Raw genomic sequence first — 6,000 nt, 5'->3', positions numbered from 1 at the left:
AAAATAGATAAGTCTTGGGGAAAAAATACAAGAACATTCAGTGGTACATTCAATTTAGGTAAAATGCTTGAGATATTGTTGAGTTAAATCCTTTTAACATGAATTTTGATACTGAATATAGTGAGTTAAGAAGTCAGTTAACATAGCTAATAGTAGCATATGTGCAGTAAAAAAATTTTTAAAACACTGATATAGTGACTTTCAATAAAACAGCCCTAAAAAAGAATCATTTGCTTTCACTCTCTGCAGTTCTGTGCTTGGTCATTTTTTAAACTAGCATGCGTTTCCTCAGCAGCAGCCCTTCTCTTCCCTTCTTGGGACGGCTCAATGACTGGATGCTGTCACACGTCAGTGGGAGAACCTTTGCTACTTGTTGGCACAGAAAATTGAGAGATGTGCATGTTTATATAAGATAAAATATCTGCATCTATATTTGTATTCCTTTTACTCAGATGCTCCTCTTTGACTCCCTCCATCACTCTGAATAGCTCTGTGTGTATGTGTGTGTGTATGTCTAGCAAAGAATGTGCTTTATAATGCAAAACTTCCTGCCTTACACTTAGGGCAGCATCAGTTTGACAGAGGCACAGAAAAGATAAATGTACAGTTGATGATGCCCTGAATTTTCTAAGGCTTGCAGATAAGAGCCATGCATGCAAATTGTTTTACCAAAAATGAAAATGTCCTCTTGCATCATGGCAGTTTGTTTCAGTTGCACCTGTGCTTTGGTCTGATTCACAAATTATTTGAAATTTGGCTGGCCCTTCATATCCGTTTCTGTTCAACATATCCCAGGAGTAAAAAAGAAAAGGATTTGGTAACTTAATATTCCTAAATTATACTTTAGATAAATACTAATTTTATAAATATTATATAAATTTTTGAGCAGCAGTGTTTGTTAAAATAAGAAGGATTCTTATACTTGTTGAAATAACACATGAAAGTCTTCTAAACATTGAAAGTCCATGTTAGAATAGCTAATTATGATGTTCACTTTATTTTGAAAACGGAAAATTTGTTGATTATTGTAACCTATGTCTTTCTTCCCTAAGGAATGTATAGCAAACAATGATAAATGTAATTCAATTGCAAAATAATTTTGGGTGGCCATTCCACATAGCAGCTGTCATTTGGGATTCCCGCATTTCGAATCACAAAGTCTGAGTGCCATTCATGGTTCCACTACTGATCCCAGCTTCCTTGATGATATGTGCCCTGAAAGGCAACAATCTCTGGGTCCCTACTACGCATGTGGGAGATGGGGTATGAATTCCTAGCACCTGGCACAGGTTTGGCTGCTTGTGGGCCTTTAGAAAGTGAATCAGTAGATAATTCTCTCTTTAAACGCATATTAAGATCTGTCTTTTTAATCCTTTTTTCTCTCTCTTTTTCAAATAAGTGAAATAGTTAATAAAATGAAATAGTATTTTTTTCAAAATTAAAACAAGAAGTATCACCAAGTAAATTTAAAAATTAAAGGAGATAAATTAGGCAATGTATAGACTGTTCAAACTGCACAATTGCTGTATTTTAGCATTGAGCTTGGCATTGGGTATCTTGACAACTTTAGGAAAATGTGAAGAGGGCTAGTTCCAAAGCAGAAAACATCTGCTCACAGGAAATAAAGCTTATGATACTATTGCTACCAAAAAAAAAAAAAAAAAAGTGCAGCAAACTAACAAGTAAACTCATTTCTTACAGAGTCTATCAATGGAAACAAGTAACTACATTAAAAGTCAATTCACTATTTTAACAATAAAACTGAGTGTCTTTTCAAACATCTTATATCCCCACTTTTTTCAATAGTATGTTTTCTGAATTCAGGGTAGTTGGATACTTTTTTATCTGGCCACAATTTGGGGTACAGAAATCTGTTGTTAAAAACAAGTTTTTGCTTTTGTTAACACCAGAGGGCACAGCATCATGGCTCAATGGCTAAATCCTGGCCTTACATGTACCAAGATCCCATATGGACACAGGTTCCTATTCCAGATGCTCCCATCCAGCTCCCTGTTTGGGCCTGGGAAAGAAGTCAAGGACAGTCCAAAGCCTTGAGACCCTGCACCCACATGCGAGACCTGGAGGAACTTCCTGGCTCCTGGGTTTGGACCAACTCACTCTGGCCGTGTGGCCACTTGGGGAATGAACCAGCAGCTAGAAGATTTTCCTCTCTGTTTCTCTTTCTGTAGACCTGCCTTTCTAGCAAAAGAAAGGGAGAGAAAGAGAAAATAAAAAATCCATCTGTCAAAATTTGTCTGCAAGTGTGCATAGTAAGTAGTAGATCCTGGATGTAGGCTATGTTAGATGAAACAGCATGTCTCACCTCCCACAGTAATGTTTTAATTACTACCTCCATTGTTGAGTTCATAACACCTTTTGAGTGATGGGAGCAGGGAGCACTTTTGTTCATTGTGGATACATTAAAAACTCAATGAGAAACAAGAAATGTAAACTCTCCTATAACACTCTTATCAGCACATTGCCATGCATTTTATAAAGAAAACATTTGGAAAAATGGATTTACTTAAATTAGTTATTATTTTAGGAAGTCACAAACTCAAATATAGGCATGAGGAGTCCAATATATACTGCTGACTGCTTTGAAATCAGTCAAAATTTTACCTATAATGCATTGGAATTAGGTCTGTCATTTATATTTCTAGACTAACGAGAAACTAAAATTCTGCAAAATGAATATTTTTTTCAATATTTTGTCACTCAGTATTCAGAACAGTATTAGTTCATTTTAAAAAAACATTTGTGTATAATTTTCTAAAATTCCTATGTGTTTCTTTAAGAATTCTGTTGCATCGATGCTAGATATGCAGGTCAAGACTTTGACAAAATGTTCTTTGGATATTTTTTCAGATGTTTTAGCTCCCTGATACTTCCTTCAGCAACTGGGGTAGAGAATTCATAAGGAAAAATATAAATTTTTTAGAAGATTAATTTGTTCAAAAGGCTTAGTGACAGAAAAATAAGAGAGGGGGATCTTCCCACTGTGACTCATTCCAAATGGCTGCCAACAGACATTGCTGGCCCAGAAGGAAGCTGAGAACCTGGAAGTGTATCCAGGCTCTTCCAAGTGTGATAATGGCCCAGGTGCCTAGGATCATCTTCCACTGATTCCTCAATATGCATTAGCAGAAAGCTGGATCAGATGTTAGGACTCAAACTGGTACTCAGATATGGGATATCAACATTGCAGCCAGTAGGTTAACTGTGTCTCTTACATTGGTCCCCTAAAGTAAATCTTACAAAGGCTTAGGGCCAACAACTTCCCATTTCCAGTTAAACTATTTTGGTTTTAACAAGGAGGTTTCCAATGAGGAAAACAGGATAGGGACATAAATGGTATTTGTGTGTACGCACAAATATACGCATATACACTCACAGAAAGAAAGTTTTTATGTTTGTTTTTCACTTATTGAACAAAAAGAACTTTGCATTTCTTTAATTATGGCTTGAATTCACATTACAAACACTATTATTCTAGTCATTATTCACATTTTTCTTAATTTTAATTATCAAGTGCAAGAAAAAGATCATAAGTAGTCTTCCTTTCAGTTCAGAAACAGGTCACAAAAATGTGAAATGCAACAATTTAAAATTTTAGTTCCTTAATGTTAGGTACTTAATTGAGTTGCCTGAATTTCTGCTGATTTCCTTTAAACTTAGCTGAATTTCCAGGCATATGGCCGAGTCTGTGCCTTAAGTTGTTGAGGCTTATTCATCCTAACTTAGGTAAAATGGTAATATTGGTTCTGATGCCCCTGGCTTTCCTCAGTCTTCTCCTTGGGTCTGTAGTATGTTAATTATTGCATTTAAACACCTGCATAGATATCCCATTCACATACTACTAATACTTATGTGAAAGATCAGAGGTTTGCAAGCCATGGCCATGGGCCAAAAACAGTATAAAGATCCCTTTACTATGTTTATATTTCATTCATGTTTTTGAAACTACGCAAATATATTATATATATATATATATTTCTTGTTAGAGTTCCATAGACACAGAGGTTCCCCCATTCCACCCTTCCCACCCTGCAACACACTCTTCTGCCCTATATTATTATAATAGTACAGTGCTTTAGCAACTTTCCAAGTCCAACTGTGCTTCTGTTCTGCCATAGCCGCAGTCCAACAAGAATTTAGTTTGTGGGGCCTGGCAAGGTAGCCTAGTGGCTAAAATCTTTGCCTTGCATGTGCCTGAATCCCATATGGGTGCCTGTTCTAATCCCGGTGGCCTTGCTTCCCATGCTGCTACCTGCTTGTGGCCTGGGAAAGCAATTGAGGGTGTCCCAAAGCCTTGGGGCTCTGCACCTATGTAGGAGACTAGGAAGAGGCTCTTGGCTCCTGGCTTTGGGTTGGTGTAGCTCTGGTTGTTGAGGCCACTTGGGGAATGAATCATCAGACGAAAGATCTTCCTCTCTGTCTCTCCTCCTCTCTGTATATCTGACTTTGCAATAAAAATAAGTCTTAAAAAAGAATTTAGTTTGTATCCAGACCTTTTCACTTTCCTAAATGAGTCACTTGGGCCCAGAAGATTTGAGTTCTTCTCTGCTGTGACATCTCTTGTCCACTTGCTGAATAATGTTACATTTCTCTATCCAAATAGGAAATGTTCACATGCTAATTGTTATGAATAAATCGATCAGTCCTCCTAGGTAATTCATGTGTTTTTCAGCAAGAATAAATTCACATTACAGGAATTGCCCTTTTTGCAATATTAAAAAAGCAGGAGAGGTTCAGATTTAAAGATACAACAAGACAAAACAAAATCAGATTTTAAAAAAAGTGATGATCATCACCCAAACATGAATATAGCTAACTTTATTGAAGTTAGAACTCATCTACAGATGTCCTGAAGTTGCTAATATATGCCAACTGTGATTTAATAATTGTTCACATATACACCATGATACGCATATCACAAAAGTTGGTCTGCATTGTTCCTGCTGCTAAGAAACCACAGGTGATATTTGTCTTCTGTAATAATGTCCTAGTAAGAGATTTTTAGTAATATTATTTTGATATCTAAGATAAGACGAATGGTGCAGGACCTCAGAACAGTTATATCACCAGGCTTACCTGAGTAAAGGACCTATAAACTTGCTGTTTTTAATGAAGTTTTTGTTTCCATCAGACTTATGTGAGACACACAATTGAGATTTCACTGGAAAGAATTTCACAAGTAATAGAAAAGAGGTCCCTCAGTTTCAATTGGGTGTTGTTGTCAAACAGCTGTTTCTGTTCTAGCTTTGCTCTGGATACATTACCACATTCAGGTCTCTCAAGAAGCCTTTAATTTCTGAAAATGATGTCCAGAAAAACAAAAATAACTTTCCTAGTATTATACAACTACTCACTGATACTCAGAACCAAACCTCTTTGATCAGTACCCATGATCATTTGGGTAGCCATTCAAAGTATATGTAAATACTTTCTTTTAAGTAAAATATACATGTTAATTGAGACAGAACAAACATTTTTAAATTTCTGTTTTCCAGTTTATTCATTTCTTTGACCTTGTTTTGCTCGGCTTGAGGTGTGCATTTTGCAGTGGCATTCTACCGTGTTCTTCACATACTTTTTTCTTCTTTCCTTTGCCCTTAGTAGGAATAAAACATTTGAACTCTGCCTGTTCATCTTGGCACACAGCTTGTCCATGGCTTGTGCTAAGATTTTCTTATAGGTTGGTTGCTTTCCTCTCTGAGTCTGGAAATGCTACCACTCAGCAAAACGCATTCACAAGTATGTAAACTACTTGTTTAATTCTCTAGGTGTATTGTACACAGCCATTGTGAATGCAGCTCAAGGAAGGATGAAGATGTGTGGTTGTTGGTTGGCAGAGGTTTCATGATAGTTCTTGGTATATGAAGAGGATCTCTCGGAGTCAGAAACTGAATGCCGGGGGTCTGACTCTGTGATACAGTAAATTAAGCCACTGCTTGTGATGCTGGCATGATGTACTGGAGTGCTGTGTCTCATCCTGCT

Source organism: Ochotona princeps, chromosome 5 (genome assembly GCF_030435755.1).
Source record: "Ochotona princeps isolate mOchPri1 chromosome 5, mOchPri1.hap1, whole genome shotgun sequence".
Taxonomy (NCBI): Eukaryota; Metazoa; Chordata; class Mammalia; order Lagomorpha; family Ochotonidae; genus Ochotona; species Ochotona princeps.
Note: the sequence above shows the minus strand (reverse complement) of the source record.